The sequence below is a fragment of the Mustela nigripes genome, chromosome 17, assembly GCF_022355385.1.
Source record: "Mustela nigripes isolate SB6536 chromosome 17, MUSNIG.SB6536, whole genome shotgun sequence".
In the NCBI taxonomy this organism is placed as follows: Eukaryota; Metazoa; Chordata; class Mammalia; order Carnivora; family Mustelidae; genus Mustela; species Mustela nigripes.
In genome coordinates this window covers 27,211,707-27,239,396 of record NC_081573.1, presented here as the reverse complement: position 1 = coordinate 27,239,396, position 27,690 = coordinate 27,211,707, and the positions used below count along the sequence as shown (strand labels likewise).

Below are 27,690 nucleotides of genomic sequence, written 5' to 3'. Positions count from 1 at the left end.
AGTTTCGTTGCCGACCACTCGCTGGTTCTCAGTCTCAACTTCTGCAGTGACCTCTCTGTCTAGATTGTGAGGCGACGTCTCCTTTTCCGTGACAACGTCAACGGACCGTGACCGGGCCACGATTGTGGTGCGGACCTCGTCCCAATAAAGATCAAGTGAGTTACATCATAATCCATCTCTCTATCTCCTCTTTACACGCTGCGACCTCCTGGCGGGACGCAGGGGTTTTGCTCGCGACAGAAACACTCTAATTTTAGTAAATTTAAATACATCTTTGCTAATTTTTTTTGCTAATAGTTTTTGTAAATAAAAAGGCTTTTATAACACAACTTAGGGGCACCTGGGTGGCTTAGTCTGTTAAATGTCTGCCATGGGGGCGCCTGGGTGGCTCAGTGGGTTAAGCCGCTGCCTTCGGCTCGGGTCATGATCTCAGGGTCCTGGGATCGAGTCCCGCATCGGGCTCTCTGCTCAGCGGAGAGCCTGCTTCCCTCTCTCTCTGGCTGCCTCTCCGTCTACTTGTGATTTCTCTCTGTCAAATTAATAAATAAAATCTTAAAAAAAAAAAAAAAATGTCTGCCATGGGCTCAGGTCATGGTACTGGAGTCCCAGGACCAAGCCTGGGATCTGGCTCCCTGCTCAGCGGGAGGTTGGCTTCTCCAGCTCCTTCTGTCCCTCCCCCTGCTTCTGCAATCTCTCTCAAATAAGTGAAATCCTTTTTTTTTTTTTTAAGATTAAAAAAAAAGATTTTATTTATTTATTTGACAGAGAGACAGAGATCATAAGTAGGCAGAGAGGCAGGCGGCAGAGAGAGGAGGAAGCAGGCTCCCTACTGAGCAGAGAGCCCAATGCGGGGCTCAATTCCAGGACCCTGGATCATGAGATCATGACCTGAGCTGAAGGCAGAGGCTTAACCCACTGAGCCACCCAGGCGCCCCTAAAGATTTTATTTATTTATTTGAAAGACAGAGATCACAAGTAGGCAGAGAGGCAGGCAAAGAGAAAGAGGGGGGTGGGAAACAGGCTCCCTGCTGAGCAGAGAGCCTGATGTGGGGCTTGATCCCAGGATCCTGGGATCATGACCTGAGCCAAAGGCAGAGGTTTTAACCCACTGAGCCACCCAAGTGCTCCAATAAGTGAAACCTTAAAAACAAAAGCAAAAACAAAAACCACACGCCTTAAATATGTTTTTTTAAAAGGATTATTTATTTATTTATTTGACAGAGAGAGAGAGAGAGAAAGATCACAAGTAGGCAGAGAGGCAGGCAGAGGGGGAGGGGAGGAAGCAGGCTTCCTGCTGAGCAGAGCCCAATGCAAAACTCCATCCCAAGACCCTGAGATCATGACCTGGGTCGAAGGCAGCAGGAGCTTTAACCCACTGAGCCAGGCATCCTAACGTTCCTTGTTTTAAATATTTTTATTTATTTGACAGACAGATCACAAGTTGGCAGAGAGGCAGGCAGAGAGAGAGGAGGAAGCAGGCTCCCCGCCAAGCAGAGAGCCCGATGCAGGGCTCGGTTGCAGGACCCGGGGACCATGACCTGTGCCAAAGGCAGAGGCTTTAACCCACTGAACCACCCAGGCGCCCCAACATTCCTTGTTTTAAGAGACTTCCGAGATGCCTCATTTTCAAACAAGGGGCCCTGGTGGCACCTGGCTGTCTCAGTTCGTGGTGTATAGGACTTTTGATCTCAGGGTAGCGATTACTTAAAAATAAAATGGAAACGAAAAGTCTTTAATTAAAAAAAAAAAAAAAAAAGGTGGCCTGATTGCTCCCCCTCCTCCCCACACCCTGTCTTTTCCATACCCCGCCCGCTCCATTGTAATTCTGAGTGGCTGGAGATGGGCCTTTCTTCTGTAAAGTGAGCTTCAGTGTGGGGGCGGGGAATCGCCGGAGAGGAGACTGCACTCCCAGGGCGAGGGAACCGGCATTCAGGTTCTTTGGAGCCTCCCCTCCCTCGCTGTCTCAGTCTGGGCGCTGGGGGACTGCTTAGAGGACGGGAACTCACTTGGATTTTCCCCCAAACCTGCTGTTTATCCATCTTCACTGTTTTAGTAAACGGCCCAGCATCCGCCAGGTGTTCAACCAAGAACCTGTGGGTCAGCTTTGGTTATTTCTCTTTTCCCCTCCCCCAACACTCCTTAAAGCCCATCCATCATGTCCCACCACTTTTTTTCCAAACTGAATCCCAAATTTTCTCACTTCTCACCTCGACCTCTACTGCCCAAGTCCTGGCCACCATCACCCTTGCCTGGAAGATTGCAAGATCCCCTCAACTGTTTCCCTTTCTGCTGCCTCCCCTCCTCCAGATGTAGCCAGGGGTCCTGTCCCTCCCCTACGTAAAATTTTCCATTGCTTTCCTTTGCACTTAGCATAAAGTTTGAATAATATTACTTACTAGGGTGACCAGTTTGTCTTGGGCCGAACCGGATAATTGATCATTCACACGGCTTGGCTTGGTGGGTTCTGTCTCTGACAGCCTCTGTCACTGCTTCTTAGAAGACTTTCTGCCACCTCGTCTCCTCCCCCATTACCTAAACTTCCCTCTTTGGTTTATTTGACTCCAATCACGTGGGCGCTTTGTCGTTCCATGAGAGGCCCTGGTGTCTCAGGACCTTTGCACTTGCGTCGCCGTGGAGCTCTTTTGGCCTTGGCTTGCTCTTGCATATTGGGTTTGGCTCAATGTTCCCTCCCTCAGGAGTCCTTGGATCACTCCAGCTTTTACCATGATTGTCAGGCCCCCACACCTTCCTACTTATTCATTGTGGAATTTGAGGCTCTCTGTGCTTCACTTCCCACAAAATAGAGATGGGCTTTATCCCCAAAGGGCTGGAGTGGCGGATATAGTAAGATACCCCTTGCTCAGGCCTCAAATCGCTGCTGAAACAAAGAAAATTCTTCATAGCAACGGTAATTATCGCCCTGTCCTGTTTTCTTCCTAGCTCCTGTTAATATTTGATCCAATCACATTTATATACTTACTAATTTCATGTTTATTGTCTGTCTTTAACTAGAATGTTGAGCTGCATCCCGGTGAAGATCAGGTTTATCTCCTTCAGTGCCTAGAATGGTTGCCTGGCACATATCAAAAGCTCAAGATGTGTTAAATGTGAATGAAGCTTGATGTTTGCTCACAATGGGAGTGTACCTAATGCTACCCAGTTGTACACTTAAAAATGGCTAAAATGGTGTATTTTACCAAATAAGGAAATGTATAGTTGGGTGCTTGGGTGGCTCAGTCGATAAGCGTCTGGTTTTGGCTTGGGTCATAATCCCAGGGTCCTGCGCTCGAACCCCGCATTGGGCTTCTTGCTCAGGGGGAAGTCTGCTTCTCCCTCTCCCTCTGCCCCTACTTGTGCTCCCTCTCTCGCTGTGTTTCTCTGTTCAAATAAGTAAAAATCTTAAAAAAAAAAAAAAAAAAGAAAACGTACACTAATGCCACGTAATACATACTTGATAGCTTTGATGGTTACAAAAAAAAGAAAATGGAATGACAGTCTGAGCATCCCAGGAATGGTTAGCCCCTCAGAGAGGGGCCAGGTTGGGACTGCAGGTTTCAGGGACTTTTTTTTTTTAATTAACATAACACTCCTCCTTTTCTTTCTGTTCCGCAGCGTACGTGCCCTCCTGGGGAGGTGAGCGGGAGGTGGGGACAGGAAATCCCAGAAGTCCTGCCTCCAAGGTTGAATTCTCCTAGAAGAACTGGGCTTTCTTCTTCCTCCTCGTGCTTCAGGAACCCCTCAGCCCGCTACGCACGGGTCGTCACTCTTCCATGGACAGAGTTTTTGCAGCCGAACGTGCCACTTACCGGCTGCGGGATCTCAGGTAAGTTACCTGACTTCCTCTGCTGCTGTTTTTCCCTTTTAAATGTTAACAACAATAAGAAAAGCTCCCTTCCAGGATTGGTGTGAGGGCTGAGCACGATAAAGCATGCAAAATGCTTAGAGAAGTCCCCACCTTGGTCATCGTTAGTGTTACGGAAATGTTTGCTGTTAATATTTTTATTATCCATCCAGATACTTAAGCCAAAAATCTAGGAGTTGTTCATATTCTTTCCCCCATTTCCAGTGTTCAGAATGGATCTTGGAGCCATTCACTTTTTCTTCTAAATATTCTCAAGTTTTGCCTTTCCTACTCGTCTTTACCCTGTTCAGAGACATATCCAATGCATCTTCGTTTCCATGTGGTCTACCAGTTGTTCAGCGCTATTTACTCCTGGTCAACCTCTTCCCTGTTGGTCTTCCTGGAGAGTGCTGTGCTGTAAAAGTTTCTCTGTGTGCAGGGACCTGTTTTGGAGTCTGTTCCATTGGCCAGTGGTTAACGATTTTCCTTCCTCCTCATTCCTTATGGGCACTGCATCAGCAAGTCCGTGCTACCTTCAAAACACCTTTCAAATCTGTTTCTCCGTGCATTGCCACCCCGCCATCATTTCTCAGAGACAATCGCAATGGCTCCGATCTACTGCCTACCTGCACCTTTCCCTGTGGAACTCCCCTGCCTCTAGCCATTCTCCTTAGTGATGTAGGAAAGATGTTGGGGTTTGAAGCCGACGGCCAGGAAAGAAAATTCTTGAGACATTTTTGGTGCGAAAAGGCGGTTTTGTTAAAGCACAGGGACAGGACCTGTGGGCAGGAAGAGCTATACCGAGGTCAGGAGGAGTGGCCCATTGTATCCTTACTAGTTAGGAGGGGGTTAGGGATAGTTTAAGGCTCCAAGGAATTTTGGAAGCGAGGTTTCCAGGACCTTGAGGGGGGCCAGTTATGTTGGGAAAGGGTCATTTTGTTATCTTCTAAGAAAATCTTAGTCATGAGACCCTTCTTGTGCATATGGGTGGGTCATATACTTAAGGGGAGTGATTGCCAAGATATATCTTAGGGGAGGGTAGAGATGAAGGAAGATTCCAAAGGAAGTTTTTCAATGTTCAGGTAAACTTACAGGGTCCTGGGAGTAGGGCCTTTAGAAAAGTACCAGTATCAGGCAGTTGAGTCTCTAGAGGAAAGTCACACTGCCTGCTTCAAGGACTTGTCAATGGGCAGTAAGGGAATTTAATAATTTTTCTTCTGCCTTTCTTTCCCACATAGTGCAATCCAAGAGACCACTTTCTTTTTTTAAAATGGCATAATGTTTGATATGTACAAAAATAAAGAAGGACGCCTGTGGAGGTTAAGAAGCAGGACCACAGAACCGTCTGTGAGCCCACCTTCCTACCTAGGAAATGGAACAGTAGTAAATTCTTTGATGTCCTGAATGACCTCAACACTACTGGGAACTTGTTCTTTAAAAAAAAAAACAAAAAAAATTGTTCTTTTAAAACTATTCCTTTGCTTTCTTTTATCTATCTATCATCATTTATCAAGTAATCTCTACACCCAGTGTTGGGCTTGAACTCATAACCCCGAGATCAAGAGTTGAATGCTCTTCTGACTGACCCAGCCAGGCTCCCCACCCATGCTTTCTTCTATAGTTTTACTACATGTATATATATTCCTAAGCAATTTATTATCTGTTTTTGCTTGTAAATTTTACAAAAATAGTGTCATATTGTGAATACTCCTCTGAGAATTGGTTGACTTGTTTACCAGTACTGATTCTAAGATCCTTTTGTGTTGGTGGATGTAGCTATTGGACAGTCTTGTCTTTTCTTTTTTTTTTTTTAAGATTTTATTTATTTGTTTGTCAGAGAGACAGTACAGGCAGGCAGAGGCAGAGGGAGAAGCAGGTTCCCCGAGGAGCTAGGAGCCCAATGTGAGACTCAATCCCAGGACGCTGGGATCATGACCTGAGCTGAAGGCAGCCGCTCAACCAGCAGAGCCACCCAGGTGACCCTGGACAGTCATGTTTCTGTTGCTACTTAGTAATCCACCGTAGGATCCATTATTTGCTGCTAATAGGCATTTGATTGCTACTTTGCTTTTCTGTTACGAACTATGCTTGTTCATGTCTCCTGGTGTACTCCCATAGGGGTTTCTTCTAAGTACTGGCCTTCATCCCCCCCATCCCCATTCGTCTCTGTGCTTTGTCAGGACCAGTACACTAGACACATACATTTATCCTGCTTTTAGTGGTGCAACTTGGCATTTTCTATATTACTCTGTTTCATTTAAAAAATTTTTTTTAATTTTTTTAAAAAGACATTATTTATTTATTTGATTTGACACACAAAGAGAGATCACAAGTAGGCAGAGAGGCAGGCAGAGAGAGGGAGGGAAGCAAGCTCCCTGCCAAGCAGAGAGCCCAATGCGGGGCTTGATCCCAGGACCCTGGGATCATGACCTGAGCCGAAGGCAGAGGCTTTAACCCACTGAGCCACCTAGGTGCCCCCTATTTCTTTTTTTTAAAAAAGATTTTATTTGTTTATTTAAGAGCAAGAGTGAGAGAGAGCATGAGCAGGGGGAGAGACAGAGGGAGAGGGAGAAGCAGACTTCCTGCTGAGCAGGGAGCCCAATGCAGGACTCGATCCCAGGACCCTGAGTTAGAGGCAGACGATTAACCGACTGAGCCACCCAGGCACCTCCATTCTACTTCATTTTTTAAAACAGAAGTTAAGGGGGGCGCCTGGGCGGCTCAGTGGGTTAAAGCCTCTGCCTTTGGCTCAGGTCATGATCCCAGAGTCCTGGGATCTAGCCCCGCATCGGGTTCTCTGCTCAGCAGGGAGCCTGCTTCCCTTCCTCTCTCTGCCTGCCTCTCTGCCTACTTGTGATCTCTGTCTGTCAAATAAATAAATACAATCTTAAAAACAAAAAAGATCTTATTTATTTTTTTGACAGACACAGGTCACAAGTAGGCACAGGGGCAGGCAGAGAGAGAGAGGAGGAAGCCGACTCCCTGCTGAGCAGAGAGCCCGAGGTGGGGCTGTGGGGCTCGATCCCAGAATCCTGGGATCATGACCTGAGCTGAAGGCAGAGGTTTTAACCCACTGAGCTACCCAGGTGCCCCTAAATAAATAAAATCTTAAAAAAATAAATAGAAAAGAAGATGATCTGGGGCGTCTGGCTGACACATCCCCAGAGCACGTGACTCTTGATCTCTGGGTTGTGAGTTGGGTCATGAGTTTGAGCCCCATGTTGGGCCTAGAGCTTACTTGAAATCAAGCAAGCAAGCAAGCAGGAGGATGGAGAGCATTTCCTTCTGAATGCCTAAAAAGAATTTTTTTTTAAATTTAAAAAGCTGTTGATCCGCAAAATGATTTAATGACCAACCAATCCACAGTGTGGAAAATCCCCTAGTCTAGGGGAGCCTGGCTGGTGCAGTCACTAGAGCATGTAACTCTTGATCTCGGGGTTGGGGTTCAGGTCCCACGTTGGGAGTACAGCTTACCTAAGAAAAAAAAAGAAAGGAAGAGAAAGAAAAACCTGTGGTCGATTCTGGGTATGTACCTGGGAGAGAGATGCTGTTTCAGGGAGTGTGAGCATAGTCAACTTCATCAGAACAAATTGCTCTCCTAAGTAGCTAAAATAATTGACCCCTCACCAGCCCCATATTAGAATTGATGTGTATTCCACATGTTTTTTTTTTTTAAACATGTAGTTTTATTTTATTTTTTTAGATTTTTATTTATTTATTTGACAGATCGTAAGTTGGCAGAGAGGCAGGTGGTAGGGGCGGGGAAGCAGGCTCCCTGCTGATGCAGGGCTGGATCCCAGGACCCTGAGACCATGACCTGAGCTGAGGGCAGAGGCTTGAACCCACTGAGCCACTCAGGCGCCCCTGTAGTTCGTACTTTTTGAATAAAAAAAAAAAATCTTCTCTTTTTTCTGAACTCCTAAAGATAGCCTCCAAAATTTTCTGCTTAACAAATTTTGAATATTTAAATCTTTAGTCCCCAAGAACTTGGGCAATTTTTCTTTATTTCTTTATGAATTACCAATTGACCCAGCACCCTGTGCTGGATAACCTGTCCTGTCCCCATTGATTGCTCATGTCAGGCTGTCACTTACCAAACTCTTAACTGTGTGGGTCCATTTCTGTGCTCTCCTCACTTCCTTTCATCAGGGGAAGACTATTCTTTTTTTTTTTTTTTTTTTTAGGGGAAGACTATTCTTGTCCAATACTTATTATTCTATTGTAATTTTGGAGTGTTTTGAGTATTATCTCTTTCTTAAAGATTTCAGTCATTTATTTGAGAGAGAGAGAGAGACAGAGCAAGCGCGCTCGCGCGCGAGGGGGCAAGAGAGCATGCGTGAGCTGGGGGAGGGGCAGAGAAAGAGGAGAAGCCAATTTCCCACTGAGAGGGGAGCCCAACCCAGGGCTTGATCCCAGGAACCTGAGACCATGACCTAAGCCACCCAGACACCTTTGTTTTTTGAGTATTGTACATGCTTTGCTCGCATATCCACGTTAGACTCAGTTGAGCAGGTTTTATGACACCCGCTGTTGAGACTTTGGAATTGGTACTGACTCCAGAAATCTTTTTTTTTTTTTTAAAGATTTTGTTTATTTCTTGCCATCCGCGTGCAATTTGGGACGCCTGGGTGGCCCAGTTGGTGAAGCCGCTGCCTTTGGCTCAGGTCATGATCCCAGTGTCCTGGGATCGAGTCCCACATGGTGGGGGGGGGGGGTCCTTGCTCAGCAGGGAGCCTGCTGCTGCCTCTGCCTGCCTGCGCTCGCTTTCTCGCTCTCCCTCTTTCTTACAAATAAATAAATAAAATCTTAAAAATAAATAAATAAAGATTTTGTTTATTTCTTCGACAGAGAGAGAGAGAGAGAGGATAGCGTGGGCAGCAGCAGGCAGAGGGAGAAGGGAAGCAGAGTCGCTCTGAGCAGGGAGCCCAAGGAAGGGGTTGATCCCAGAACCTTGAGATCATGACCTTAGCTGAAGGCAAATGCTTAATGACAAATTTTGAAAATTTAAATCTTTAGTCACCAAGAACTTGGGCAGTTATTCTTTTTTGTCCCTAGTAGTTGTATTTTTTCTTACAGATTTTAACATTTATTTGAAAGAGTGCAGGGGGATGGGGCAAGGTGGGGGGAGAGAATCCCAAGTGGACATGGGGCTTAATCCCATGACCCCAAGATCAGGAATAGAGCTGACACCAAGAGTCGGATGCTCAACTGAGTCAGTCACCAGGCAACCATGGTAGTTCTATTTTCAATTTTCTTTCTTTCTTTTGTTTTTTTTTTAAGATTTTATTTATTTATTTGGCAGCCAGAGATCACAAGGAGGCAGAGAGGCAGGCAGAGAGAGAGAGAGAGAGGAGGAAGCAGGCTCCCTGCTCAGCGAGGCTCAATCCCAGGACTCTGGGATCATGACCTGAGCCGAAGGCAGACACTTAACCACTGAGCCACCCAGGCGCCCCCAAACCAACTGTTTTTAAAACTTAATCATGTATTGACATATTAAAGTATCTCACAGGTTTGATTCACTTATTTTATTTATAAAGGTATTTTTACCTTCAAGTTAAAAAAAAATACCAAATAATACTTACCCAGTATAGAAAATCAGAATAAAGAGCAGCAGATGGAGAGGGAGAAGCAGGCTTCCTGCTAAGCAGGGAGCCCGATGCAGGGCTCAATCCCAGGACCCTGGGATCATGACCTGAGTGAGCCAAAGGCAGATGCTTAACTGACTGAGCCACCCAGGTGCCCCCTTTTTTTCTTTTTTTAATTAAGTAGTTTCCATGCTCAGCGTGGCCCAGCTCAGGGATTGAACTCATGACCCTGAGATCAAGACTTGAGCTGAGATCCAAGAGTCGAATGCTTAACTGACTGAGACACCCAGATGCCCCTCTCTACATCTTTTTAAAAAAGATTTTATTTATTTATTTGACATAGATAGAGAGACACAGCAAGAGAGGGAATACAAACAGGGAAGAGGGAGAAGCAGGGTTCCTTCGGAGCAGGGAGCCTGATGCGGGGCTCGATCCCAGGGTGCTGGGATCATGACCTGAGCCAAAGCAGATGCTTAATGACTGAGCCACCCAGGCGCCCCCTCTATCCAGATTTTTTTTTTTTCCATTGAGTTATGTGAGCTCTTATACATTTTGGAGATTAACCCCTTACCGGATACATGATTTGCAGATACTTTCTCCCACTCCATAGGTTGCCTTTCTATTTTGTTGATGTTTTTCTTTGCTCTATGGAAGCTTTGTACTTTGATGTAGCCCCACTTCTTTTTGCTTTTATTGCCTTTGCTTTTGTCAACAACTCCCAAAAAAAAATCATTGCCAAGACTGATGTCAAAGACTTTACTCCTTATGTTTTTTTTTTTTTTAAAGATTTTATTTATTTATTTGACAGAGAGAGATTACAAGTAGGTAGAGAGGCAGGCAGACAGAGAGAGGAGGAAGCAGGCTCCCTGCTGAGCAGAGAGCCCGATGCGGGACTCGATCCCAGGACCCTGAGATCATGACCTGAGCCGAAGGCAGCGGCTTAACCCACTGAGCCACCCAGGCGCCCCTACTCCTTATGTTTTCTTCTAGGAGTTTTATGGCTTCAAGTCTTAACATTCAAAGCTTTAATCTATTTTGAGTTAGTTTTTGTGTAGCATAAAATAATGGCCCGGTTTCATTCTTTCACAGTGGCTTAACCCACTGAGCCACCCAGGCACCCCCTCTGTAGGGTAGATTTAAGAGAGGGTTTAAAAAAATTGTAAGTTAGGGGGACGCCTGGGTGGCTCAGTTGGTTAAGCAGCTGCCTTAGGCTCAGGTCATGATCCCGGCGTCCTGGGATCGAGTCCCATATCGGGCTCCTTGCTCCGCAGGGAGCCTGCTTCTCCCTCTGACTCTGCTTTCCACTCTGTCTGCCTGTGCTCGCTCTCACTCTCTCTCTCTCACAAATAAATAAATCTTTTAAAAAAAAAAAAATTGTAAGTTAGGGACTCCGGGGTGGCTCAGTTGTTAAGTATCTTTCTTTTGCTCTGGTCATGATTCCAGGGTTCTGGGATCGAGTCCCACATCGGGCTCCCTGCTGAGTGGGGAGTCTGACTTCTACCTCTCTCACTTCCTCTGCTTGTGTTCCCTCTCTGGCTGTGTCTCCTCTCTCTGTCAAATAAATAGATAAAGTCTTTTTTAAAAAATGTAAATTAGATCTTCTCCCTTCCCTGGTTATAACTCGATAATCATTTTCCATTGCCCTTAAAATAAAGCCCAAATTCTTTGCCTAAACACATACAACCTGGTCCTGTCTCTTCAGTTTTATCTTACAAAATGGGCACCCTCACCCAGAACTGGCCAGGGTCACGGTCTTCTGGTCAGTCCTCTTGCTTACCTCAGCAATAGTCAGCCAGTGTTTCTCCTCTGCTAGAAGACTTCCCATTGTCCCACTGTCCACCTTCTGCCTGGCTAGCATCCAGCTCAGATCCCTACTTCATAGATACCTTTTTTGAACCTCTTACTCAAAATCATTCAGTTAATGCACTTTTTTTTTTCCTCAAATATTTTATTTATTTATTTGACAGACAGAGATCACAAGTAGGCAGAGAGGCAGGCAGAGAGAGAGGGGGAAGTAGGCTCCCGATGTAGGAGAGAGCAGAGAGCCCGATGTGGGACTCGATCCCAGAACCCTGTGATCATGACCTGAGCCGAAGGCTGAGGCTTTAACCCAGTGAGCCACCCAGGTGCCCCAGTTAATGCTCTTTGATAGCCAAACAGAGTGCCCTGTTTTCCCTTCTAACTCTATTATTCTTTGGCAGTTGCTTGGTTTATTTGTCTCTGCCTGATGTCTGGTTTCTTTTTTTTTTAAGATTTTATTTATTTATTTGACAGAGAGAAATCACAAGTAATCGGAGAGGCAGGCAGAGAGAGAGAGAGAGGAGGAAGCAGGCTCCCTGCTGAGCAGAGAGCCCGATGCGGGACTCGATCCCAGGACCCTGAGATCATGACCTGAGCCGAAGGCAGCGGCTTAACCCACTGAGCCACCCAGGTGCCCCTGATGTCTGGTTTCTTGAACAGCCTACAAGCTCCCTGGGAGACCTTGGCTCTTTGGCTCACCTTGGCATCTGGTGCATTGTTTAGTACATAATGCATACTCAAAAAATGTTTGTCAAAGGACCAAAGGCAAGGAAAGAGGAAGGAGAGAGGGACTTCTATAGCTTGGAAAGCAGAAACAAAGCCAAATAAGGGATGCAAGCGGTCAAAAGTGGGCTGGGTTTCAAGAAGGTTGTAGAGGGGGTCCCCTGCTGGCTTCGTCGGTAGAACATGAGACCCTTGATCTTGGGGTCCTGAGTTCGTGACCCATGTTGGGTGTAGAGTTTACTTTAAAAAAAGGCCTTGATGGTTTTATTTATTTATTTATTAAGACTTTATTTATTTATTTGACGAGAGAGATCACAAGCAGGCAGAGCAGCAGGCAGAGAGGGGGGGGGGAAGCAGGCTCCCCGCTGAGCAGAGAGCCCGATGCAGGACTCGATCCCAGGACCCTGGGATCATGACCTGAGCAGAAAGCAGAGGCTTAACCCACTGGGCCACCTTGGTGCCCCGGCCTTGATGGTTTTAAAAATCATTTCATTTATGTCGTATGGAATGTATTATAGTTGTCAAAGCTTCAAATGATACAGAAATGTAAGGAATATACATTTAAGTGTATTTTTACCACCCACTCTTCAGACCCACGCCCCATCTCCAGGGTAACCACATTTATTGCTGGTTTGGTAAATATCTTTATTTTATGTACTTACACATTTTTGCATATATACCAAATACATTTATATACATACAGGGCTTTTCTTTTAAAGATTTTATCTATTTATTTGACAGAGAGATCACAATTAGGCAGAGAGACAGGCAGAGTGGGAGATGCAAGGTCCCTACTGGGCAGGGAGCCCGATGCAGGGCTCGATCCCAGGACCCTGGGATCATGACCTGAGTGGAAGGCAGACACCCAACATACTGAGCCACCCAAGTGCCCCGGATTTGTTTTTCTTTTTTGCAGTCATGGATAGCATCCTTTACGGTTGTGTGAGATGCTTGCTTCATTTAAAAATACGACATGGAGGGGCGCCTGGGTGGCTCAGTGGGTTAAGCCTCTGTCTTCAACTCAGGTCAGGATCTCAGGGTCCTGGGATTGAGCCCCGCATCTGTCTCTCTGCCTGCTTGTGATCTCTCTTTGTGTCAAATAAATAAATAAAATCTTTAAAAATACGACATGGAAATCTTTCCATTTCAGTTCAGGTAGATATGTAACCAGCTCACAATTGGTGGATATTCGGTCTGTTGAAATAGCTCACAAGTATAAACAGGGCTCAAGTGAAAGTGATTATATCAGTCAGGCAGACGCTTAACGACTGAGTCCACCCAGGTGCCCCAGGTTTCACCTTTATAAGAAGAAAAGTGTTGGGGAGCCTGGGTGGCACAGTGGGTTAAGCCTCTGCTTTCCGATCAGGTCATGATCCCAGGGTCCTGGGATCGAGCCCTGCATTGGGCTCCCTGCTCAGATGGGAGCTTCCCTCTCCCCTCTCTGTCTCCCTCTCCACCTGACTCTCTGCCTATTTGTGATCTCTGTCTGTCAAATAAATGAATAAAATTAAAAAAAAAAAAAGACGAAAAGTGTTCTGGACGGTGGTAATGGTTGCACAATATTGTGAATAGGCTTCATGAGCCAGAACTGTATACTTAACATCTGTCGTTGATTTTATATTATGCATTCTTTACTGTAATTAAAAATAGTAATTAAAAATCCCATACCAAGAGCATACAGATTCCCTTGTATTCAGAGTGTTGGAAGAATAGAAGGTTAGACTTACAAAAAGAAAAAAATCCATACAGATGAATTTGAAATAGTTCTGGGAACATATAGTCCCAGACTTCCAGATCTGTATCAAAATTTTATTAAGATTTTCTTTCTATTTATTACTTTTGAAAATATTTATATATTTATTTTAGGGGCTAGAGGTAGAGAAAGTCTTAAACACACTGTGCACTGAGCAGGGAGACCGACACAGGGCTTAATCTCATGACCAGCGCTGAAACCAAGAATTGGACTCCTGTGCCACTCTGGTGCTCTTTTTAAGAGTTGATTTGATCTGATTTTTTAAAAATATTTGACAGAAGGGAGATAAAGACTCCCCACTGGGCAGAGAGCCTGATGAAGGGCTCAATTCGAGGAGCCTGGGATCATGACCTGAGCCAAAGGCAGATGCTTAATCAAATGAGCCACCCCGGTGCCCCAAGATTTTATTTTTATGCGATCTCTATAACCAAAGTGGGACTCGAACTTACAACCCTGAGATCAGGAGTCATGTGTTCCACCGACTGAGCCAGCCAGGCACCCCTAGATCTGTATCAATTGGTTCATAGATTGGTTAGGTGCTTGGCTGCAAAAATTGAATAGAGGGGTGCCTGGGTGTTTCAGTGGGTTAAGCCTCTGCCTTCGGCTCAGGTCATGGTTTTGGGGTCTTGGGATTGAGCCCTGCATCGGGCTCTCTGCTCAGCGTGGAGCCTGCTTCCCCCTTTTTCTCTCTGCCTACTTGTCAGATCTACTCGACAGATCTCTGTCTGTCAAATAAATAAATAAAATCTTAAAAAAAAAAAGTTACAGTAAAGAAGTCCCATTGTCTTAAAAAAAGAAATGGTCAGTGATTTTACTAGCCAAAATGGACCTACTTGGGAATAGCAGGGAATTGCAATTCAGGACAAACAAAACAAAGCAAAAAAAAAACCAAAAAAACAAAAAACCAAAACTCCTAAAAAACCTAGCCCAATAAACAAAGGAGAGAAATGTTATTTTATGGGGAAGTAGGAGTAAGTTGGGAGGAGTTGTTTTGAGTAAAATCCACTGGAGAAACCCACAGGTTCAGGGTAACAGTGGTTTCTCATTGGGTAAGTTGCTGGGGTAGTCGATTTCTTGTGGGAGATGCAGTGTACATCTTCTTCCTTTGGTGGTTGATGATTCTTTCCTATAATGGACACTGAGTGTATGGCTCCCCATTCTGGCCTCCCGAGTTTATTTTAGGGAGGAGTTTCTTTATTTTCACATTTCCTCCTTTTGATCCAGATACTTCTCTGAAAGCACATACCCTCCCCAATGTGCATAACCCAGCCACCCTATCCCTAGCCCCCCACTCCAGCAACCCTCCGTTTGTTCATTGAGGTTAAGAGTCTCTTACAGTTTGTAAGAGACTCACTGATCAAGAGTCATGTTTTCTTAATTCCCTGGCCTTTTGTCTCTGGTGCCAAGAAGGGCCTTTCTTGGGTGTCCTGTCCCAGGCTGGAGAGAAATTGAACGGATTAGAAACCTGCTGTCACAGGGGTGACTGGGTGGCTCAGTCAGTTAAGCTTCTTACTTGGCCTCAGGTTACGATCTCAGGATCCTGGGATCAAGTCCCACATCGGGCCCCTTGTTCAGTGGAGAGCCTGCTTCTCCCTCTGCCTGCTTGTGCTCTCTCTCACACACACAAGTGAATAAAATCATTAGAAAAAAGAAACCTACCATCACCTTTGTTCAACAAGGAGGGGTAGGAGGGAGAAGTCAGGCACTTAACCATATATTGTCCATATTTATTAAGATTGTGAGCATTGAAGATCATCATCTTGGGTCCATCGTTTCTACAAAGGTTTAATATTAAGGCAGTGAGTACAGAATGAAAATAACATGACAATTCCACATCATACAGTGGTTCTAAGCCAGGACCCAGGGTCTGAAAGTAGCCAATTGAAAATATTCATTGACACTTTTCCTAACTTAGAGGACAGAAGTTCTCCCTCTGACTCCAGGCAAACCCAGAGTCGACTTTGCCTTCAGGAAGTCCCTGTTTAAAGCAGCCACGGAGGCAGAATAGTGGGCACTGCAGAAGCACACCTAGAGAGTTCAGGGAGGGCAGTTAAGAAGACGCAGTGCAGGTGTAAACAGGCAGCAATAGCTGATGAACCTTTTGCAGAACATCAGCGCTTCACAGACATGTTGACAGCATTGTTAGCTCAAAATAACTGGAATCAAAGGTGGGATCAGTAATACAGCCTGTAACGTAAATTTAGAAATCAGGAATCTGGATAAGAACCGCGAATCAGGAGGTACCTGGGTTGCACAGTCAGTTAAGCATCTGCCTTTGGCTTAGGTCATGATCTTGAGGTCTTGGGATGGAGCCCCATGTCGGGCTCCATGCTCAGTGTGGAGACTACTTCTCCCTCTGCCTTTGCCCCTCAATGCCCCCCACTCCGACCTCATGATTGCTCTCTCAAATGAATAAATAAAATCATTTTTTCTTTATTAACATGTATTATTTGCCCCTGGGGTACAGGTCTGTGAATCATCAGGCTAACACATTTCGTAACACTCACCATAGCACATACCCTCCCCAATGTGCATAACCCAGCCACCCTATCCCTAGCCCCCCACTCCAGCAACCCTCCGTTTGTTCATTGAGGTTAAGAGTCTCTTACAGTTTGTCTCCCTCCAGAACCCATCTCTCTTTCTCTCTCTCTTTTTTTTTTTTTTTGAAGACCATGTTTATTCATTTATTTGACAGAGAGAGACAGCACACCAGCAGGGAGAAGCAGACTCCTTGCTGAGCAAGGAGCCCAGTGCAGGACTCGATCTCAGGATGTCAGGATCATGACCTGAGCCTAAAGAAGGCACTTAACCGACTGAGACACCCAAGCGCTCCAACAAATGAATAAATAAAATCTTTAAAACCCCCAAAATAGGGGCGCCTGGGTGGCTCAGTGGGTTAAGCCTCTGCCTTTGGCTCAGGTCATGATCTAAGGGTCCTGGGATCGAGCCCCGCATCAGGCTCTCTGCTCAGCAGAGAGCCTGCTTCCTCCTCTCTCTCTGCTTGCCTCTCTGCCTACTTGTGATCTCTCTCTCTGTCAAATAAATAAATTAAAAAAAAAAAAAAAAGGCAAAAAAAAAAAAAAACCACAAAAAACCCAACCCCCAAATGAATCCAGGATCAGCTAATAGTCCAGTTGAAAAAGACAGACTTCTTTGAGTCCTGAACCTTATAATCGGTCTGGTCTGGGCGTTTTGGGAAAACTATTGTCAGATATCCTCTTACCAGATACCTTTTTTTAAAAAAGATATTTATTTGTTTGTTTGACAGAGACAGAGAGAGAGAGGGAACACAAGCAGGGGGCGTGGGGGAGGGAGGAAGCAGGTTTCCCACTGAGCAGGTAGCCTGATGTGGGACTTGATCCCAGGACCCTGGGATCATGACCTGATCTGCCGAAGGCAGACGCTTAACGGCTGAGCCACCCAGGTTCAAGTAATCTGTACACCCAATGTGGGGCTCAAACCCAAAACCCCAAGATTAAGAGTTGCGCACTCCACTGACTGAGCCGGTCGGGTGCCCTGTCATCAGATGTCTTCAATTCTGGGACATATACTTGAAGGTCACCAGATGGTGTGCAGGCCCAGTCAGGATTTGGTGCTTTCTTTAAATGTGTCATGCAAATCCCAGAGTCTAGTTCCTGGAATTTGGTCACACGGGATTGGTTAGCAGTATCTGATGGGGCCTTTCCAGTGAGGCTTAAGAGAGTCTTTTGGAAGTGTGTGTGTGTGTGTGTGTGTGTTTTAAATAGATAAAATCTTCAGGTTGCAAGATGTGATGCTTTAAGATCTCCATCTTCTGAGCACACACTGTAAAAAGACTGCTCTACCAAAGCATTTTTTTTAAAAGTAGGCTCCACGACCCTAAGATCAAAAGTTGCATGCTCAAGGGGGCGCCTGGGTGGCTCAGTTGGTTAAGCATCTGACTCTTGATCTCTGCTCAGGTCTTGATCTCAGGGGCGTGAGTTCAAGCCCTGCATTGGGCTCCATGCTGGGAGTGAAGCCTACTTTAAAAAAAAAAAAAAGTTTCATGCTCTACCGACTGAGCCAGCCAGGCATCCCAGCATGGCTATTTTTAATAGAAGCAATTAGGCCTTTACACTATTGAAGTATATCTTTTATCAGCTGTGGCTCAAAGGAGGCAGGGACCAAATGCATTGGGCGTCCTATGACTGTCTCAAAGGATGAGACTCGGTGAGTTCCGAAAAAGGTGGATCTGAGATTCAGAAGGACCAACAGCAATGCTTGTGGTCAAAGTCGTTAGAGGATTTCTTTCTTCCTTCCTTCCTTTATTTTTCTCTTTCTCTCTTTCTTTCTTCTTAAAGATTTATTTGAAAGAGAAAGAGGTTTGGCCAGTTGGGGGGGAGGGGCAGAGGAAGAAGTAGACGCCCCACTGAGCAGGGAGCTGGAGGTGGGGGATATTGGGACTCGGTGACCATGACCTGAGGCGAAGGCAGATGCATAACCTAGGTGCCTCAGAAAGTATTTAGGAGGGACGCCTGGGTGGCTCAGTTGGTTAAGCAGCTGCCTTCGGCTCAGGTCATGATCCCAGTGTCCTGGGATCGAGTCCCACATCGGGTTCCTTGCTCCGCAGGGAGCCTGCTTCTCCCTCTGACTCTGCCTGCCACTCTGCCTGTGCTCACTCTTGCTCTCTCTCTCTCTCTGACAAATAAATAAATAAAATCTTAAAAAAAAAAAAAAAAAGAAAGTATTTAGGATTTCTACAAATTTTGCCAGTTGAATCTTAATGTGCCATTAGCGCTGAACTGAAGGATTAAGGATGGCGTGCACGGTGAAAGTGTTGTAAAACTGGCTGAAGATCACAGATTTACTGAAGCCCCTCACCGGGAAAATGGGTTCGTTGAAGGAAGTCCAGGAAGGATTCCCCAGGTACGTATAGTCTTTTTTAACAGAATTTTAGCCACACAAGAAGCTGTGGCCCATTTACAGATGAAAGCCTTAGACCAGTGAGAAAACATACAAACCATGACTGAAACATATCCCATCCATGAGATGGGAGGAGCTGTATGAAACCGATTGGCCAGACCTCCAGTGGGCCATGGGCAGTTCACAGGGTCTGGGTGCAGACTGAGCATGGGTCCTTGGACTGGACTTTGGACAGGTGGGACACAAGAGGTAGGCACTTTGTAGCCTTATTAATATTCCTCTGCCATTATTTGTTCAGGAATGCTATCACTTTGGTTTAAGGCACATACAGTAGTAAGTAGTGGGAATTTTAGAATTTTCTGGAATGGCTGGAACAGTATTGGGTCCAAACCAGAGTTCTCTCTTTTTTAGTGAACCAACATTTATTAGATTTCCAGTATTTTTCCTTTTCTGGGGCCAATTGTTCAGTGTCTTTTGTCAATTTTTTTCAAATTGTCATTTGAGAGAACATCCCTCTGGACCGTGACAGAGGTTGACTATTGGTTTCCTTGAGAGAGAATTTTGGCTGGAAATAATCCGTGAGGTGGTTTCCGCTGGCCTCCAGGGGGTTGAGTCTGGAACGCCAAGGACATTTAATAGCCGGAGCAGCTGGCAAAATTAGGGCATCAATCAATTTTGGGTATAGAAGCCATTTTAAATTTCATTCCCATTAGAGGTAAGGAAACCTCACTGTTTCCATGCCATTCCCAGGTTATGAGCTACTTCAAAGGGGTATCCGTTATCTGTACGAATGTCTGCGGTTTTACTTCCATCTGAGGTACAAGCCTGAGTAAAGGTGTATCACAGCCCATTGGGTGAAGGAGCCAGAGGCAAACACGCTGCCTCACGGACATCAAACAGTTGCAGTAGCATGCCCAGCGCAATATTTAGCATTTTCATCCTTTAAATAACATCCACCAGGGGGCGCCTGGCTGGCTCAGACAGTGGTGTATGGCTCTTGATCCCGGGGTTGTGAGTTCGAGCCCCATGTTGCTATAGGGATTACTTAAAAAAAAAAAAAAAAAAAAAATCTTAAAAAAGGACCTATCAGTAAGCCATGAAAAATCTTCAGCTGGAGAAGTTTTCTATAAATAGTCACGGGGAGGCAAGAGGTGATTGGTCAGCGTGAAGCAGTCAGGAGAGGTCTCATCTGTGGAGGCGGGCTTGGGGGGGTGTGGTGGGTAGAATCTGAGCAGGGTGGAGGTTATTGCTTCAAGAAGTTATAGGAGGGGTGCATGAGTGGCTCAGAAGGTTGAGCATATGCTTTCCGCTCAGATCATGATCCTGGAGTCCTGGTATTGAGCCCGGCGTTGGGCTCCTTTGCTCAGCAGGGAGCCTGCTTCTCCCTGTACCTCTGCTGCTCTCCCTGTTGTGCTCTCTTGCTCGCTCTGTCAAATAAATAAATAAAATATTTTTTAAAATGTTATAGGAGGAGCAGTTAGTGGAAGATGTCATAGGAGGTGAGGTGATTGGCAGCAAAGGATTGAGTGATGGAATTCAGGAGGGCTTTTGCTGCAGGGGGCATAAGGATGGTTAAGAATGTCCTCTGGCAGTTTCTTCAGTCACCTTTACCAATAGGGCAGTGGCAGGAATGGCTCTAAGGCAAGGGGGATGTCCCCAAGCCCCATGATCCTCTCGTTTGCTATAATGCCCTATGGATTGATGATGGTCTCTCTGTTTTGGGGTGAGCACTTCAAGGGATGTCCTTCCCTCTCACACACAAAAAGTAAATAGGAGCTGCTATCAGCTCCTTGGATGGCAAAGGGCAGGGGACTTTATTTTAGGCTTTTCTTTAAAGTCCCAAGAGCTATGTCCTCCTGATCTTTCTAAATAATAGGGTGAGTTTTTTCTTTAAAAAAAAAATTTTTTTTTTTTAGGAATTTATTTATTTGACAGAGAGAGATCACAAGTAGGCAGAGAGGCAGGCAGAGAGAGAGAGGAGGAAGCAGGCTCCCCGCTGAATAGAGAGCCTGATGCGGGACTCGATCCCAGGACCCTGGGATCATGACCCTGGCCAAAGGCAGTGGCCCAACCCACTGAGCCACCCAGGCGCCCTGTTTTTTCTTTTTTAAAGACTTTATTTATTTGTCAGAAACAGATACAGAGAGAGAGAGCACAAGCTGGCAGAGTGGCAGGCAGAGGCAGAGAGAGAAGCAGCAGGCACTCCACTGAGCCAGGAGCCTGATGTGAGGCTCAGTCCCAGGATTCTGGGATCCTGACCTGAGCCAAAGGCACGGACTTAACCAACTGAACCACCCAGGTGTGGGTGTTGGTTGTTTCTTAGTAAAGCGCATACATAGAAGTTAAGCCATAAGAAAAGTTCGGAATCCAGTTTTGACAGTAGTCCTAGAGAAGCTCATCATTATTGCTTAGTTTTAGGTTTGAGGAAGTTCAGGATGCCATGAAATCTATCTAGGACCAGGTGTAACCATTGTTCTGAGATCAGGTGCCCTAAGTATCAAACCTGAGCTTGAGCAGACTACAATTTTCTATGAAGACTTTATGTGCTTTAAGGTCCTTTTTTCTTTTTTATAATTTAATTTTTAAAGAGTTATTTGTTTATTTGAGAGAGAGAGAGCATGAGCCAAGGGGAGGGGCAGAGGGAGAGGGAGAAAAGCAGATCCCCACTGAGCATGGAGCCCTATGCAGGGCTCAATACCAGGCCCCTGGGATCATGACCTGGACCTGAGCTGAAATCAAGAGTCAGACGCTTGACCAACTAAGCCACCCATGCACCCTAAGGCCCAAAGTTTAACAAGGACTGTCTTCCTGTGTAGAGGTTTGAAAAGTGGAGCAGAGAAGTAGTCTATGCGTTGAACAAAGTAGAGGCTGCAGAAGCCTTTATATCCTTGTAAGAAAGAAAGGGCTCTCTGAAGCCTTGAGCCATCACTGTGTAGGTATATTGCATTTCTTCCCAGGTGAAAGCAAAAAGAGGTTGACTATACTTAACCAGAATACTAAAACATGTCCTGTGTCAATCAGTGACAGCAAAAAAATTTGCTTTCAGTGGCAGTGGTTATCAATAGCAGATGGGGCTTAGGAACAATGAGGTACCAAGGGATAACAGTGTTATTTATTCCTTGGAAGTCCTGGACAAAACTTCATCCTCAGTCATTGGGTTTTCTCATGGGTAAAGCTGGGGTATTAGAGGAATGAGTGCAGGGGATGATGAGGCCCTGACTCTTGTAATCCTCTATTATGGGCTTGATACTATGAAGGGCTTCTTTATTTATAGAGTATTGACTAGTTCTGGGGAGGGATTTTGAGTGATCTAGGGGAGATGCACTGTGGATTCTGCCAATATCAGTTGAAGATTTTGCTCCTAATGAGGTTGGTAGCTTATCCAGTAAGAATACACAATCAGTGTCCCCCACTCAAGTGCAGTGGTGTCAGAGATAGAGCAGATCAAGGTATCGATGTGTCCTTTAATTCACCCAGTTGGCTAGTTTGATTACTGCTGTCAGTTTCTGGAATTATTTAAACCCTTTTGGGGAAAAGATATTCCAGCATGATATTTTTCTAAGAAATCTCTGTCTAGTAAAAATAGGGAGGAATGGGGGTGCCTGGGTGGCCCTCCCTGGGGGCCTCTCCCCCAGGCAGAGGCTTCAGCTCAGGTCATGATCTCAGGGTCGTGGAATCGAGTCCCACGGAATCGAGTCCCGCATCGGTCTCAGTTCAGCAGGGAGCCTGCTTCCTCCTCTCTCCCTCTCTGCCTACCTCTTTGCCTACTTGTGATCTCTGTCTGTGAAATAAATAAGTTAAAAAATCTTAAAAAAAAAAAAAAAGAGAGAGAGAGAAAGGAACTAAGGGGAAAAGGGTGGGTAACTAAAGGGACCTAAACAAAAGGGAATAGTTCAGAAATTGGAATCTGTTGAGGTTCGTTAGAGAACCACACACACTATTTGAACTATTTTAGTACTCTGAGCCAAGGCCTGCTTTATAGCAGTGGGATTAAGCGCTGACGGTGTAGCACTGATGTCAGTAAGGACACAGAGAGATTCATTCCTAATCTGGAGAGTTTTTTTTCCTCCAGGCTGAGTAGAAGGGAGGAGTGGGAAGATCCTTGATAGTTTCTCGGAACGCCATCTTTGGGAATTAGGAAGTCGTTGGAAAAGGCTGGCTGGTGGGCGGAAGGTGCCTTATGTTGGTAACAATCTTTTTTCCAGTGTTCTGGCTCTTTGCAGTAGCAGCAGAGACTTTGGGTTTTGCTTAGGAGCCTCTATTTGTCAGAATGCAAAATTAAGAATTTTAGTGGTCTGTCTTTTAGGTGACTGACCTAGCATGCAGGTGAGCTGGTTTGCCGCATTAACTCAGTGTGGAGCAGACACAGTTTCCCATTTAATTCTTGTCCTTTATTATTTTTTTTAAAGTTTTTTAAAAAATTTACTTATTTTTAGGGGTGTCTGGGTGACTCAGTGGGTGAAGCCTGCCTTTGGCTAAGGTCATAGTCTCAGGGTCCTGGGATCGAGCCCTGCATCGGGGCTCTCTGCTCAGCAGGGAGCCTTCTTCCCCCTCTCTGCCAGCTGCTCTGCCTACTTATGATCTCTCTGTCAAGTAAATAAATAAAATTTTAAAACAATAAATTTATTTATTTGAGAGAGAGCACAAGCAGGAGGAGGGAGAGGAAGAAGCAGAGTCTCCGTTGAGCAAGGAGCCTGATGTAGGGCTTGATCCCAGGACCCCATTATCATGATCCAAGCCAAAGGCAGATGTTTAACCCACTAAGCCACCCAGGCACCCCCATCCTTGTCCTTTAAAAGAGAAATTTCCTGGTTCAGGCCATTAACAAATACGGAGTTAAAGCCTACCCAAGTGGATTCAACATCTGAAGGAAGCCCAGAATTTTTTTTGAAAACAATCTGTAGTGGGGTGCATGGGTGGCTCAGTGGGTTAAGCTGCTGCCTTCGGCTCAGGTCATGATCAAGCCCCGAGTCAGGCTCTCTGCTCAGCAGGGAGCCTGCTTCCTCCTCTCTCTCTGCCAGCCTCTCTGCCTGCTTGTGATCTCTCTGTCAAATAAATAAATAAAATCTTAAAAAAAAAAATCTGTAGTATAAGAGCCATAAACAAGTTCCTCAAATCTTTGTGCGCACGCCTGAATTTGTTCCAGTCGACAGGCCAACCAGGCGATACCACAATTGCTCTGTGGAAGTTTTCCGCATGTGTTTTCAGCATTTACCAAAAGTTAGGGTTTTGTTTTTCTAAATCCTGTTCAGCATGCTCCCATGGATAAATGTCCTTCACTGTTTGGCTTGGCTGTCACCAACAAGCATGTGGGCTCAGTGATACAGATCTGAGAAACCAGGTGGATCAGTTTGAATAACTATGTTAAATTCATCAGCAAACCTATGGAGGTCCTCAGTCACTTTAGGAAATTCTTTTTCTGTGGCTCACAATCCGGCTTTTGTCCTGGGAATGTAAGAAATTTCAGATTTATTTGGTCCCCTAGAAACCTGTTTGTTTTTTTCTAATTGTTTGTCTCACTTAGTCTGGACATTGTATTTTGCAGAGGGGCAACTTTATTTTTTATTTTTATTATTCATTTTGAAAAAAGATTTTATCTGTTTGTCAGAGAGAGAGAGCATGCATACAGGGGAAGTGGCAGGTGGAGGGAGAAGCAGGCTCCCTGCTGAGCAAGGAACCCAGCACAGGACTTGATCCCAGGACACTGGTTTCATGACCCCAGCAGAAGGCAGGCGCTCAAATGACTGAGCCACCCAGGCATCCCAGAGTGGTAATTTTAGATTCCTGATAATATTTGGAAGCTTCATAATACTTATCAAAATAGGCATCCATTTCAGCTTTGACAACTCTAAAGCCATGGTTGTGCAATTTGGTTTTGAGAAAAGTAAGTTTGGGGAGACTGAAAATTCCCTGTAATGGACATTGGTGTTTGGAATTATTTTTGGTTATGTCAGTCCATTTAGTTAGAAAATAGTTTCTAGTTATTTATTTATTTCCGTAGTTTATTTTCTTTAAAGATTATTTTTTTTGAGAGAGAGACAGAATGAGCAGTGGGAGAGAGAGAGGGAAGCAGACTCCCTTCTGAGCAGGAAGCCTTATGTAGGACTTGATCCTAGGACCCAGAGAGATCATGACCCGAGCCGAGGGCAAATGCTGAACCAACTGAGCCATACAGGCCCCCCATATTTATTTATTTATTTTAAAAACTGGTTTATTTATTTATTTATTTATTTATTTTGAAAGATTTTATTTATTTACTTGACAGAGATCACAAGTAGGCAGAGAGGCAGGCAGAGAGAGAGGAGGAAGCAGGCTCCCTGCTGAGCAGAGAGCCCGATGTGGGGCTCGATCCCAGGACCCTGGGATCATGACCTGAGCCGAAAGCAGAGGCTTTAACCCACTGAGCCACCCAGGCGCCCCAAATTGGTTTATTTTTAAGTAATTTCCACACCCCACTGTGGGACTCAAACTCAAAACCCTGAGATCAAGAGTCACACACTCTCCTGATTGACCCAACTAGGCTCACCAAGGGACCAGAGTTTTTATTTTCATTCATTCATTCATATATTCATTTATTTTTAAAGATTCTATTTGTTTATTAGAGACAGAGAGAGAGGTGGAGGGAGAAGCAGGCTCCCCACAGAGCAGGGAACCCATGTGGTACTCATTCCAGGACTCTGGGATCATGACCTGAGCTGAAGGCAGACACTTAACAACCTGAGCCACCCAAGCACCCCAAAGTGTTTATTTTTAGTCTTTTTAAATTCATTTTTAAAAATTTCATTTATTTATTTGACAGAGAGCGATTACAAGCAGGCAAAGAGACAGGCAGAGAGACAGGAGGAAGCAGGCTCCCTGCCAAGCAGAGAGCCCGATGTGGGGCTCAGTCCCAGGTGGGATCATGACCTGAGCCAAAGACAGAGGCCTAACCCACTGAGCCACCCAGGCGCCATTTTAAATTCATTTTTAAAAGATTTTATTTATTTCAGAGAGAGAGAGTTTGTGCATGTGAGCAGGTGGAAGAGGCAGAGGGAGAGGGAGACCCTGACTCCCTGCTGACCAGGGAGCCTGTCCTGGGGGCCTGATTCCAAGCACCGGGGATCATGATCTGAGCTGAAGGCAGACACTTAACCGACTGAGCCATCCTGGCACTCCCAAGACCACAGTTTTTAAACATAAAACTGGCAGGAGTCCCAGAAATAGTGTGTGTGTGGGGTGACTCAAAATATTTTGATGACTGGAATCCCATTTCTATTTTTTTTTTTTTTTTTTTTTTTGTCAGAGAGAGTGAGCACAGGCAGAGTGGCAGGCAGAGGCAGAGGGAGAAGCAGGCTTCCTGCTGAGCAAGGAGCCCGATGTGAGACTGGATCCCAGGACGCTGGCATCATGACCTGAGCCAAAGGCAGCCGTTTAGCCAGCTGAGCCACCCAGGTGTCCCTGGAATCCCATTTCTTAGAGGTTTTTTTTCTTTCTTTCTTTTTTTTTAAAGATTTTATTTTTAAGTAATCTCTACACTCCATGTGGGGCTTGAATTCACAACCCTGAGATCAGGAGTTATGTGCTCTACTGACTGAAACAGCCAGGCGCCCCTTAAGGGTTTTTCTATAGAGCAAAAAGAAAAATTCCTAAACTGCTATTCTAATAGGAATGGCCCAGTTCCCAAAAGGAATTGGGCCAACAACCAGCACAATCATGATAGGAACAGTACAGTTCCAAAATGGAGTCAGACTAAAGGCCAAATGAGTACACTCAGAAAGGAAAACCCTTCAGACAGATCCCCAAATAAAGGCCAGGGAGCTTAAAATGCAGAGAGCAGAGTTAGAAATTCAGGAGAGACATACGTCACTTCAACTCTAGAGTCAGCAAGAAAGCAAAGAGCTCAACGGGCCCTGTGGATACCAGCTCCTGTTTGCTTACCAGTCTTGGAGTTTTGTGTGTATATGTGTGAGTGTGTGTGCGTGCACGCGCGCGTCCTTGCCAGATCCCACTTATGACACCAAGTAATGTCCCTAAACATAAAACAGTTACTTTACCATCAAAAAATGGGTTTATTTGGGAATATCAGAAAATTGCAATTCTGGACAGGGCCACTGCAGCAAAATCCATAGGCTAGTACAACAAAGAAAGATAAATGTTATTTTATGGAGAAGAAGGAGGAATCTGGGAGAGGTTGTTTTGAACAAAAGTCCCCTAGAAAAAAGCAAGATTTCAGCGTGATAATGGTTCTCATTGGCTGAGTTGCTGGCGTAGTTGATTTCTTAGAGGAGATGAAGTGAACATCTTTTCTATTGGGGTCTGTAATGATCATTCTTTCTTGTGATTATACTTCTGCTGGGTCTGTAATTGACCATTCTTCCTCTGTTTGACATCAAGTGATATGGCATAAGACCTCCCGCATCTGGCCTCTTGGCTTTATTTTATTGAGATTTCCTTTTATTACTTTACACAACCCTGAAGATGACCTAAAAGATCCAAATTGTATTGGGAGCCAGAGGGGTTTAGTAAAGCTGCAGATGTTTGAAAAGGTGTTCTAGAAACAGTTTACTGTGAGCATAGATTAGATTCTTATCCTGAGGGCACCTGAGTGGCTCAGTCGGTTATGCCGCTGCCTTCAGCTCAGGTCATGATCCCAGTGTCCTGGGATCCAGTCCCACCTTGGGCTCCTTGCTCACCTCCTCCTCGTCTCTGCCTGCCTCTCTGCCAACTTGTGATCTCTGTCTGTCAAATAAATAAATAACATCTTTAAAAAAAAGAAAAAAGAGTCTTTCCTTTACATCTTCAATAAATTCACCTTTCTTGCTCTAGTATCAGGGTAAGAATCTTTTTTTTTTTTTCCAAGATTTTGTTTGTCAGAGAGAGAGAGAGAGCACGCAAGCGCACAAGCAGGCAGAGCGGCAGGCAGAGGCAGAGAGAGAAGCACGCTCCCTGCTGAGCAAGGAGCCCCATGAGGTGCTCGATCCCAGGACCCCGAGATCATGACCTGAGCTGAAGGCAGAGGCTTAACCCACTGAGCCACTCAGGTGCCCCAAGGAAAGACTCTTTAACACGTTTTGGGTTTTATTGCCCTTTTAAATGTATTTTTTATTACAGTAAAATAAACAGAACAA

General features: G+C 45.2%; 1 protein-coding gene across 1 annotated transcript in view; it reads left to right on the top strand.

The window, feature by feature from the left end:
* Positions 1–3,622: 3,622 nt before the first annotated feature.
* Positions 3,623–27,690, top strand: part of LOC132005342 (uncharacterized) — a 75,025-nt gene continuing 50,957 nt past the window's right edge. The window contains exon 1 of the mRNA XM_059382344.1: positions 3,623–3,823. The gene's annotated coding sequence lies outside the window, so the exon portion shown is untranslated. The remainder of the gene's footprint in view (positions 3,824–27,690) is intronic.